We start from the raw sequence: 11,135 nt of genomic DNA, 5'->3' as shown, positions 1-11,135 counted from the left end.
GGCTAAATGCCCCAATCAAAAGACACAGGGTATTAAATTGGATAAAAAAAGCAAGACCCATCAATATGCTGTCTGCAAGAGATTAATTTTAGACCTAAAGACACCTCCAGATTGAAAGTGAGGGGGTAAAAAACCATTTTTCATATTAGCAGACACCAAAAGAAAGCTGGGGTAGCAATCCTTATATCAGACAAATTAGATTTTAAACCAAAGACTGTAATAAGAGATGAGGAAGGACACTATATCATACTTAAAGTGTCTATCCAACAAGAAGATCTAACAATTGTGAATATTTATGCCCCTAACATAGAAGCAGCCAATTATATAAACCAATTAATAACAAAATTAAAGAAACACATTGATAATAATACAATAATAGTAGGGGACTTTAACACCCCACTCACTGCAATGGACAGATCATCTAAGCAGAAGATCAGCAAGGAAACAAGGACTTTGAATGACACACTGGACCAGATGGACTTCCCAGATATATTCAGAGCATTCCATCCTAAAGCAACAGAATACACGTTCTTCTCGAGTGCCCATGTATCTTTCTCCAGAATAGATCTCATCCTGGGTCACAAATCAGGTCTCCACCAGTACCAAAAGATTAGGATCATTCCCTGCATATTTTCAAACCACAATGCTTGGAAACTTGAACTCAATCACAAGAGGAAATTTGAAAGGAACTAAAATACATGGAGGCTAAAGAACATCCTACTAAAGAATCAATGGGTCTTGTTGACTGTTTCCTTTGCTGTGCAAAAGCTTTGATCTGAAGGGGTACGTGCACCCCAGTGTTTATAGCAGCAATGTCTACAATGGCCAAATTTTGGAAAGAGCCAGGATGTCCATCAACAGATGAGTGGATAAAGAAGATGTGGTATATATATACACACACACACACACACACACACACACACACACACACACACACAATGGAATATTATGCAGCCCTCAAAAAAACTGAACTCTTGCCATTTGCAACGATGTGATGGAACTGGAGGGTATTATGCTAAGCGAAATACGTAAATCAGAGAAAGACAAGTATCATATGATCTCACTGATATGAGGAATTCTTAATCTTAGGAAACAAACTGAGGGTTGCTGGAGTGGAGGGGATGAGAGGGATGGGGTGGCTGAGTGATAGACATTGGGGAGGATATGTGCTATGGTGAGCGCTGTGAATTGTGTAAGACTGTTGAATCACAGACCTGTACCTCTGAAACAAATAATACATTATATGTTTAAAAAAAAAAGAAGAAGATAGTAGGAAGGGAAAAATGAAGGGGGGATAATCGGAGGGGGAGATGAACCATGAGAGACTATGGACTCTGAGAAACAAACTGAGGGTTCTAGAGGGGAGGGGTGTGGGGGGATGGGTTAGCCTGGTGATGGGTATTAAAGAGGGCACGTATTGAATGGAGCACTGGGTGTTATACGCAAACAATGAATCATGGAACACTACATCAAAAACTAATGATGTAATGTATGGTGATTAACATAACATAATAAAAGAAAAAAAATCATGGAAACAAATGAAAATGAAAACACAACTGTTCAAAACCTTTGGGATACAGCAAAGGCAGTTCTAAGAGGGAAGTATATAGCAAATACAAGCCTTTCTCAAGAAACAAGAAAGGCCTCAAATATACAACCTAACCTTACACCTATAGGAGCTGGAGAAAAAACAGCAGATAAAGCCTAAACCCAGCAGGAGAAGATAATTAATAAAGATTGGAGCAGAAATCAATGAAATAGAAACCAAAGGAACAGCAGAACAGATCAACAATACTAGGAGATGGTTCTTTTTTTTTTTTTTTAAAGATTTTTATTTATTTATTTGTCTCAGAGAGGGAGAGAGAGCACAAGGAGGGGGAGTGGCAGGCAGAGGGAGAAGCAGGCTCCCAGCTGAGCAAGGAGCCCAATGTGGGACTTGATCCCAGGACCCTGAGATCATGACCTGAGCCAAAGGCAGACACTTAACCAACTGAGCCACCCAGGTGTCCCTAGGAGGTGGTTCTCGAAAGAATAAGATTGATAAACCCCTGGCCAGGCTTACCAAAAAGAAAAGAGAAAGGACCCAAATAAATAAAATCATGAATGTCTGGAACCAGAAAAGACCCCAAATAGCCAGAGGAATGTTGAAAAAAAAACCAAAACCAAAGCTGGTGGCATCACAATGCCAGACTTCAAGCTCTATTACAAAGCTGTAATCATCAAGACAGTGTGGTACTGGGACAAAAACAGATACATAGATTAACGGAACAGAATAGAGAACCCAGAAATGGACCCTCAGCTCTTTGGTCAACTAAATTCAACAAAGCAGGAAAGAATATCCAATGGAAAAAAGACAGTCTCTTCAACAAATGGTGTTGGGAAAATTGGACAGCCACATGCAGAAGAATGAAACTGGACCATTTCCTAACACTATACATAAAAATAGACTCAAAATGGCTGAAAGACCTAAATGTGAGGAATCCTTCAAAATCCTAGAGAATACAGGCAACAACCTCTGTGACCTTGACTGCAGCAACTTCTTTCTTGACACATCTCCAAAAGCAGGGGAAACAAAGGCAAAAATGAATTATTGGGACTTCATCAAGATAAAAAGCTTTTGCACAGCAAAGGAAATAGTCAACAAAACCAAAAGACAGCAACAGAATGGAAGAAGATATTTGCAAATGACATATCAGATAAAGGGCTAGTATCCAAAATCTATTAAGAACTTAACAAACTCAACACCTAAGGAACAAATAATTCAATTAAGAAATCGGTAGAAGACATGAACAGACATTTCTCCAAAGAAGACATACAAATGGCCAACAGACACATGAAAAAATGCTCAACATCATTTGGCATCAGGGAAATCCAAATCAAAACCTCAATGAGATACCACCTCACACCAGTCAGAATGGCTAAAATTAACAAGTCAGGAAACGACAGATTTTGGCAAGGATGCAGAGAAAGGGGAACCCTCTTATACTGTTGGTGGGAATGCAAGCTGTTTCAGCCACTCTGGAAAACAGTATGGAGGTTCCTCAAGAAGTTAAAAATAGAGCTACCCTACAACCCAGCAATTGCACTACTGGGTATTTACCCCAAAGATACAAATGTAGTGACCCGAAGGGGCACTGCACCCCAATGTTTATAGCAGCAATGTTCACAATAGAAAACTATGGAAAGAGCCCTGATGTCCATCGACAGATGAATGGATAAAGAAGATGTGATATATATATATTGGAATACTACTCAGCCATCAAAAAAAAAGAAAACTTGCCATTTGCAGTTATGTGGATGGAACTAGAGGGTATTATGCTAAGCGAAATAAGTCAGTCAGAGAAAGATAATTATCATACGGAATTTAAGAAACAGGATCATAGGGGAAGAGAGGAAAAAATATATAAATCAAGACAAAATCAGTGAGTGAGACAAATCATAAGAGACTCTTAATCATAGGAAACAAACTGAGGGTTGCTGGAGGTGAGAGGGTTAAGAGGGGATGGGGTAACTGCATGATGGGCACTAAGGGCATGTGATGTAATGAGCACTGGGTATTATATAAGACTGATGAATCACTGACCTCTACCTCTGAAACCAATAATACCTTATATGCTAATTGAATTTAAAAAAAGAGACAAGATCTATTTCCCCATTTATGATATCACATGTCTTAAAGCCTTTCATGATTTCAATAAATGCAGGTGTCTCCTCAAAACTTTCTTCATGGCTTCTTTCACTTCTTTATTCCTCAAACTGTAGATGATGGGGTTTAACATCAGGGTTACCACTCCATAAAATAGCCCGATGATCTCATCAGAAGTGTTTGTGTCCTTTGACTTGGGCTTCATGTACATAAAAAGGCTGAACCATAGAATAAGATAACCACAGTCAGGTGGGCTGAACAGGTAGCAAAAGTTTTCTTTCTCCCCTCAGCAGAATTAATTCTCAGGATGGAAGAGAGGATAAAAACGTAGGAGATGAAAATTAACAGTAGGGGAAATCACCTTTCATGATTTCAATAAATCATGATGAAAGGAGATGAAAAGGAGATGAAAATTAACAGTAGGGGAATCACCAATATAACAATATTTGCCATTGTCATGATTATCACATTGATGGTGATATCTGAGCAGATGAGTTTAAGAAGGGCCAGTAACTCACAGGTAAGTGGCAATGACATTATTCCCACAGAATGGCAATATCATTGTCATGACTGTTTGCAATAGGGAGGTCAGATAGCCTATGATCCAGGACCATGCAGCCATGTGCACATAAAGCATTCTGTTCATGATGATGGGGTACCTCAGTGGGTTGCAGATGGCTACATACCGATCATAGGCCATCACAGCCAAGAGGACACACTCAGTGCAACCCAACCCAAGGGAGACAACCATCTGCAGAGCACAGCCAATGAAGGAGATGGATTTTGTCTCAGAGCTAAATATGATGAGCATCAGAGGAATGGACGATGATGTATAACAGATGTCCAGGAATGAGAGGTTTCCAAGGAAGAAGTACATGGGGGTGTGGAGGTGAGAATCCAGTATGCTGATAATAATGAGGAGGCTATTTCCCAGCAGAATTATCACATACATGAGGAGGCAGAGCATGAAAAGGAAAAACTGGAGCACTGGGTATTGGGAAAGTCTCACCAGAATGAATTCGGTCACAGGTGAGTAATTCCCCATCTTCGTGAGTTCCATGTCACTTTCAGTGTTTAGAAAAGGAGAAGACTCAGGGAAATTTAAATTTATAATGTAGATTTTTAGTACACCTTCACTTCCAATATTGCATTTGATTCATCTTGAAACACTCCTAGGAATCAAAAGAGGAGGGATATGATATTTATTTTATTCATGGTGGATGGTAGTAAGGCTTTGGAGAAACCCAGAACATCTGAGGACTACACAGCAACATAGTCAAGGCTATTAATACTCCAAAAATTCTACTGGAAAGTGCCAAATAAAATTTAGGACAAACTGCTTTCAAATGTAGATATATAAGGATATCTTTATTAATGGAAAATTTTAAATTAAAGCTGTTCTGATGAAGCTGGTCTCTATTTAAAAGATTATGTAGACTGGGTGTTATACGAAAACAATGAAACGTGGATCACTACATCAAAAACTAATGATGTATTGTATGGTGACTAACATAACAGAATAAAATAAAAAAAATTAAAAAAAAAGATTATGTAGATCTAGCACCATATCATTTAACCTGGGTATAACTTTAGTAAACTGTTTATTTTTTCAGGGTCTTAGCTCATAGTAAACTGGGAAAAAGCAATAATTATTAGTTAAGTTGTCATTAGAATCAACTTAGATAAAATCTGTTAGGCACCTACAACAATGGGTGGTTCCAACATGGCATATATATAATATATAATTATATTTACTCTATGTAATATAGTATATTACATAATACATATATACACACAAAGATGAAAGAGCAATGTCTTTCTCTCTGTTCAAAAAAGGTCCCAGATGAAGGAAGCCTTTTATCAGAATTTAGGTCAAAACAAGAGAAAACGGAAACAGTAAGTTTACCAGAAACACCAAATCAACCCGTCAGGTGGGCCTATCTGAACTTCTTCAGTTACCTTTGCTTTCACTTTTGCCATTTCTTCTGCTATGGTGGTGTCAAGGGAGGTTTTGTTTCCTCATGATCTTCATCAGCAACTGCACAAAAAATATTTTAATAGGAAAATATAATCCTGTAAAACAATGTGCTTCCTATGCAACACAACTTCAAGAAAAGTCCTCTAGCTTCTCCACCAATCACATTGTTACCCCTTGATTCTTCTGTAGAAATTTTGGAGGCACCACTAACACCCTAAATGCTCTGCAGAGGCCATGCTATTTCTTTCAGTCTCCCCATAATACTATACTCTTTATGCATTTTTTAATTTAAAGATTTTATTTATTTATTTGAGAGAGAGCACGTGAGAGATAGCATGAGTGGGGGAAGGGGTAGAGGAAGAGGGAGAAGCAGGATAGGGCCTCGATCCCAGGACCCCTGGATTATGACCTGAGCCAAAGGCAGATGCTTAACTGGCTGAGCCACCTAGGCTCCCCTCTTATGCATTTGTACATGTTGCTTTCTTAAACTAGAACGACCCCTCCTAACTTAGACTTCACCTTTTCTAGGAGAACAGTCTCACCTCCTCTTGTGAGGAGGATGCCCCTTGTAAGTACTGTCACAGCACTCTGTACTTAATGTCTCTCATAGAATCCTTTGTTTATTCATCTACACAGCTCATACTCTGCTTTATGTACTATCGTAGGTAATAGAGATCCCATTATGAGAACTTGGTTTTCAAAATGGAGCTGGATGCAGAATGCTTATGAGAGTTATTTTAAGCTTATTTCAAGCTGAAAATATTGTTTAAAATTGTTAAAAATTGTTTCTTTTTCAAGAAACAATGTCTGTGCTATATGACATGTTTCAGTGTGAAAAAATATGGAATATTTTACAAAAACATTTTATCAAACTAAAATAGCCTGTTATTCCAAATTGTCAAGGATAGAAGAAAACTATGATCAGTATTACTTATGCATATATTTAAGAATCATCAATAAAGTACATCCAAACTGTATACTAAAGTGATATAATTTATTTCATGAATTAGTGAAAGTCCAAATTAATATTTGAAAATCTATCAATATAATACACTAAACAATTAGGCAAAAAAACAAAACACATGTTCATCTAATAAGATGCCAGAAAGCATTTGATAAAATACCATACTCAGTAAAATCTCTTAGAAATCTAGATATGGGATGATACATAATTAATATAATAAAGATCATCTCTACCAAATCATTGGGCCACATAATTCAAAATGGTGAAACTCTGGAGTGTATTTGTAAAAGTCGTCAAAGGTTGGTATTAGCACTATTATTATTATTCAACATTTTTTCTTCTGAATGATCCACCAAATAGAAATAATAAGAGAAATAAATGATATTTATTTATTGATATTTTATTGCATGTCCTTTCATGTTTCAAATTTGATCAGGATTTGAACAGTTGCAGCAATTTTTCTTTTAGGTTGCTGGAAGTCTGGTTTGTGTTGATCATGGGTCATTCTGTATTCATGAGATGGCATACCTTCATATGTTATACAACCAATAAAAATTGTAATCTTGGAGAAGAGTAAAGGGAAAGGAAGATGCTCATGGTATAATGTTACATTAAAATAGGAAGCATATAGCAGTATAAATGATTACAATTTGTATATATGTGGCTGAAAAAAAGCCACAGCAAAATGTTAACTAGTTTTCTCTGAAATGCATTTGGAAGCATTATTAATATTCTTAATTTTTCTTCATTTCCCCAAATTTTCAAAACATGAAGCATATATATTTTATGACTGTAAAAGTCAGTAGTTTAAAAATCTTCAACAATATACTAGCAAACTGAATGCAACAATACATTAAAAAAATAATTCACCACAATCAAGTGGAATTTATTCCCAGTATGCAAGAGTGTTTCAATATTCACAAAACAATCAATGTGATACATCACATCAATACAAGAAAGGATAAAAACCATATGATCATTTCAGCAGATGTAGAAAAAGCACTTGACAAAGTAAACATCCATTCATGATAAAAACCCTCAACAAAGTAGGTGTAGAGGGAACATATCTCAACATAATAATGGCTACTTATGAAAAACCCACAGCTAACATCATCCTTAATGGGGGAAAACTGAAAGCTTTTCCCCTAAGATCAGGAACAAGACAAGAATGTACACTGTCATCATTTTTATTCAACACAGTACTGGAAATCCTAGCCAAGGCAATTACACAACAAAAAATAAAAGGCATTCAAATTGGTAAAGGGGAAGTAAAACTTCCACTTTTTGCAGATGACATGATACCATATACAGAAAACCCTAAAGACTCTACCAAAAACTACTAGAATTGATAAATGAATTCAGTAAAGTCACAGGATACAAAATCAATATACAGAGATCTGTTGCATTTCTATATACCAATAATGAAGCACCAGAAAGAGAATTTAAGAAAACAATCCCATTTACAATTCCACCAAAAATAATAAAGTACCTAGGAATAAACTTAACCAAAGAGGTGAAAGACCTATACTCTGAAAACTATAAAACACTGATGAAAGAAATTGAAGATGACACAAAGAAATGGGAAGATATTCCATGCTCATGGATTGGAAGAACAAATATTGTTAAAATGTCTATACTACCCAAAGGTATCTACACATTTAATGCAATCCCTATCAAATACCAGCAGCATTTTTCACAGAGCTAGAACAAACAATACTAAAATTTGTATGGAACCACAAAAGACCTTGAATAGCCAAAGCAACATTGAAAAAAAAATGCAAAGCCAGAGGCATCACAATTCCGGACTTCCAGTTATTTATTATAGGCTGTAGTCATCAAGACAGTACGGTACTGGCACAAAAACAGATACACAGATCAATAGAACAGAATAGAAATCCCAGAAGTGCACCCACAAATATATGGTTAATCAGTCTTTGACAAAACATGAAAGAATATGCAATGGGAAAAAGTCTCTTCAACAAATGGAATAAACTTAACCAAAGTTCAGTTGGGAAAACCGGACAGCTACATGCAAAAGAATGAAATTGGACTACTTTTTTTTTTTACAGCATACATGAAAATAACCTCAAAATAGATTAAAAATCTAAATGTGAGACATGAAACCATAAATTTCTGGCAGTAATTTCTGTGACATCAGCTGTAGCAACATTTTTCTAAATATGTCTCCTGAGGCAAGGGAAATAAAAACAAAAATAAACATTTGGGACTACATCAAAATTAAAAGCTGCTCCACAGTGAAGGAAGCAATCAGCAAAACTAAATGAAAACCTACCAAATGGGAGAAGATATTTGGAAATGGCATATCTAATAAAGGGTTAGTATCCAAAATATATAAAGAACCTATACAACTCAGCACCCAAAAAAATAATCCAATTTAAAAATGAGAAGACATGAACAGACATTTCTCCAAAGAAGACATCCAGATAGCCAACAGACACATGAAAAGATGCTCAACATCACTCATCAGGAGGGAAATGCAAATCTAAACCACAATGAGGGACGCCTGGGTGGCTCAGTCGGTTAAACGGCTGCCTTCGGCTCAGGTCATGATCCCGGGGTCCTGGGATCGAGTCCCACGTCGGGCTCTCTGCTCGGTAGGGAGCCTGCTTCTCCCTCTTCCTCTCCCCCTGCCTGTACTCGCGCTCTCTCTCTCTCTCTCTGACAAATAAATAAAATCTTTAAAAAACAAACAAACAAAAAAAAAACCACAATGAGATATTACCTCATACCAGTCAGATTGGCTAAAATCAAAAATACAAGAAATAAGAAGTGTTGGGAAGGATTGGAGAAAAATGAACCCTCATGTACTGTTGGTGGGAATGCAAACTGGTACATCCACTGCAGAAAACAGTAAGAGCTTCCTTAAAAAATTAAATATAGAACCATCCTACAATCCAGTAATCACACTACTGGGCATTTACCCCCAGAATACAAAAATATTAATTCAAAGGGATACGTGCCCTCCTATGTTTACTGCAGCATTATTTACAATAGCCAAATCGTGGAAGTAGCCCAAGTGTCCATTGATAGATGAATGGATAAAGAAGATGTGGTATATATATATAATGAATATTTATGTATATATACCACATGATGATATACCATCAATATAAATATATATACACACACAATGGAATATTATTCAGTCAAAAAAGAATTAAATCTTGCCATTTGCAACAACATAGATAGAGCTATATAGTGTTAAGTGAAATAAGTCAGAGAAAGACAAATCCCATATGATCTCACTCATATGTGGAACTTAAGCAACAAAACAAATGAGCAAAGGAAAATAAAAGAGAAAAACCAAGATACAGACTATAGAGAACAAATTGATGGTTATCAGAAGGGAGGTGGGTGGAGGGGTGTGTGACACAGGTGATGGGGATAAAAGAGTACACTTACTATCATGTGCACTGAGTAATGTGTAGAATTGTTGACTCACTATATTGCACCCCTGAAACTAATAGAACACTATGTTAAGCATACTGGAATTAAAATAAAAACTTAATTAAAAATCAGAAGTATTTTAAAGCATTCCTTTTAAGGAAACCGTGGCAAGGATTTAAGGAAATCTGTCCTCAGTTTTTCATTAAAACCCAAGCAAGGGTAAGAACAGTTAATGGATATTGGAGAGAAGTTTTCTGTTGATTTATTACACAGACTGACTTAAGGCCATTTAATGTTTTGATTTCAAGCAATTACTTCACAAATATATGCACCCTGAGCGGACACACTGAAACAGTTCCAATTCTTGGAATAGGATTCTAGAGGTCACCAGTTAGAATGGTCCAGGTGGGCAGTATAGATAAGATGTACCTTATGAGGCACGCAAGTATATCACACAGTAAAAAGATAAGGCAGAGGAGAGACCCAACGTGAGGAGTGTGTGGGATATTAGTGATTACTATTACTATTATTAATAATATAGAAGGTAGTAATTTTTAGGTACATTAGGGATGATGTTTCAAGAACTGCTTATACTTACTGAACAATAATTTTTCTCCTCTAAATTATTACTTCCCTGATTATACAGATAATGTATACTCAGTATAGAAATTTGAGACGTCCAGAAAATCCAAAGGGAGAAATGAAAGTCATTCATAATTATAGAACAAATACTAATATTTTGTCCTTCCCTTATCTTAAAACCACTAAAAGGGAAACTCACCTAGTGCTGTTCCTTCTTACAAGTGTTGACTGCCCCCATTCATTGTCTGGATGCTGTTGGCCACTTCAGGAAGGTATTTTTTTGTTTTGTTTTGTTTTATTTTTATTTATTTTTTAAATCTTTAAATTTTTTAATTTGAATTCCTGTTAGTTAACATACAGTATAATATTAATTTCAGGTGTACAATTTAGTGATTCAACACTTATATATAACACCCAGTGCTTATCACAACAAGTGCACTCCTTAATCTCCATCACCTATTTCACCCATCCTCCCACCCACCTCCCCTCTGGTAACCATCAGTTTGTTCTCTATAGCTAAGAGTCTGTTTCTTGGTTTTCCTCTCTCTTTTCCCCCA

General features: G+C 36.4%; 1 pseudogene; it reads right to left on the bottom strand.

Moving 5' to 3' along the window:
* Positions 1-3,683: 3,683 nt before the first annotated feature.
* LOC116641312 lies at positions 3,684-4,691 on the bottom strand (annotated as a pseudogene).
* Positions 4,692-11,135: the final 6,444 nt, after the last annotated feature.

The sequence above is a fragment of the Phoca vitulina genome, unplaced genomic scaffold (assembly GCF_004348235.1).
Source record: "Phoca vitulina isolate PV1807 unplaced genomic scaffold, GSC_HSeal_1.0 scaffold21, whole genome shotgun sequence".
Classification (NCBI taxonomy): domain Eukaryota; kingdom Metazoa; phylum Chordata; class Mammalia; order Carnivora; family Phocidae; genus Phoca; species Phoca vitulina.
This window is presented reverse-complemented; position numbering and strand designations above follow the sequence as displayed.